A 1,752-nucleotide genomic window follows, 5' to 3' on the forward strand; every position below is an offset into this window, starting at 1 on the left:
TCTTTGATATTCATATTCCAAGACCCTCAAGAAAAATAACCCCTGGAATGCAAAACTGGCAAGAGCCTCATTTATCATTTTTTAAAAAATACACACATCTCAGAGATACAGAGAAATGATTTACAAATACGAGCGTTTTTTCTTTCTTTCTTTCTTTCTTTCTTTCTTTCTTTCTTTCTTTCTTTCTTTCTTTTTTTCTTTCTTTCTTTCTTTCTTCCTTTCTTTCTTCTGGAAAAGGCCAGAAGAAAAGAGGAGGTTATCTTTTTTCTTTTAGAACTACAGCAACCTGAAATTTATTAGTTTTAGATTAGTATTTACCTTTCTTATGTCTCCATTTGTTCCTGTTTGATAGTAACTCTACAGTTCTTGTCATTATCATCATTGCTAGTTCATTCTCTGGGCAATTAAAAAAGAATCTGGTTTTCTAAATATCTAGTAAGTCTCAGTAAGAGTGCAAAACAAAACCATGATTGGAATTATAGTAGTATGAAATTTAAAAATTAAATACAACATTTTCTTTGGAGGAATTACCTTTAAAATATTAATAATGAATGGATCACATTGATTAGCAATGTGACCAGTTTTTCTTTATCATGCATTATCTACACAAAATGTCATGATGTCTTGATTGCTTGACTATGGAGCTTGATAATCTAAATTTTTATCTAAGGGATTTTCTTACAAAGCCCAATTTTTGTTAATCACGTAAGTTATATTACATTTACACACCAATCTAGGTGCTTCAATACATATTCTGTCTTCCCAAATAATTTTTCCCGGATGTGAATCACAAAGGCACTCATGGCATTATTCAGTTTCAGTCTTATGAGGCATTCACTGAAGTGCAGATTGAAATTCCAGTGTTCAATATACATACCTTTAATGGTTTTAAGTCATTAGGACAAACACAATCTGCGGTCCGTTTTTAACATTGGTCAAAATCAATACCATGTTGATATCAGTTCTCGATAAAGAACAGATATTTACCTTTGTTTACTACCTATACTCTTACTGGAGAGAACCTCTATCTCATTGTTAATTGAGTGACATTGGATATGTCCTTTGCAGCTTCGATCTGTAAATGTTAAATTTGTTTGTCTACTAATTAAAGTTTTTTTTTTTTTTTTTCTACAACCCTTTTCTGTATTTCCTGGTGTAGTGCTAGCTTAGTACCTAGGTGTTCCCTTTTATGTATAGGAATCATTACTGGGACTATAGAGAGAAAAAGTAGTGCAATGGGTTAAATGTTCATCTTCTAGTGAAAATACCCCTAAAGTAATCTAAGTAACCATCACTGTGAATAGTAAAGCAAAGTAAAATATGAGAATAGTAGTAAGTTCTCTAGAATACCTCCTTTCAGTTGAATTCAATACCAGTGACAGGTAGTCTGGGAAACTTAATTTTCAAGTGCTTTTGGAAGCCACAGTTCAGTCCTCCTAACATGCTCGCTTCTCATGTTCAGGTGGGTCCATTCAGGTCCTTTTGACTTTGCTCTGGTTTCTTGGGAAGAGAGAGAACTCTTTTTAAATATGAAAATGATTATGTGAAGGTTCAATTCAATTGGTTGCAGGACACAGTCTCAGACCTACATTTATAGACCTGTCAAACAGAAGTCTAAAAGAAGAGGTACCATTCTTGCATGCAGTTATTAACTAAGTTATTACTTAGGTATTAACTATTAGAAAAGCTAATAGTAAACCTCTAGGTCATTTTGTTGAATCTTTTTTTTTTTTTCAATTGTAGTTCTTGTCT

This window comes from Lutra lutra, chromosome 5 (genome assembly GCF_902655055.1).
Source record: "Lutra lutra chromosome 5, mLutLut1.2, whole genome shotgun sequence".
Lineage (NCBI taxonomy): Eukaryota > Metazoa > Chordata > Mammalia > Carnivora > Mustelidae > Lutra > Lutra lutra.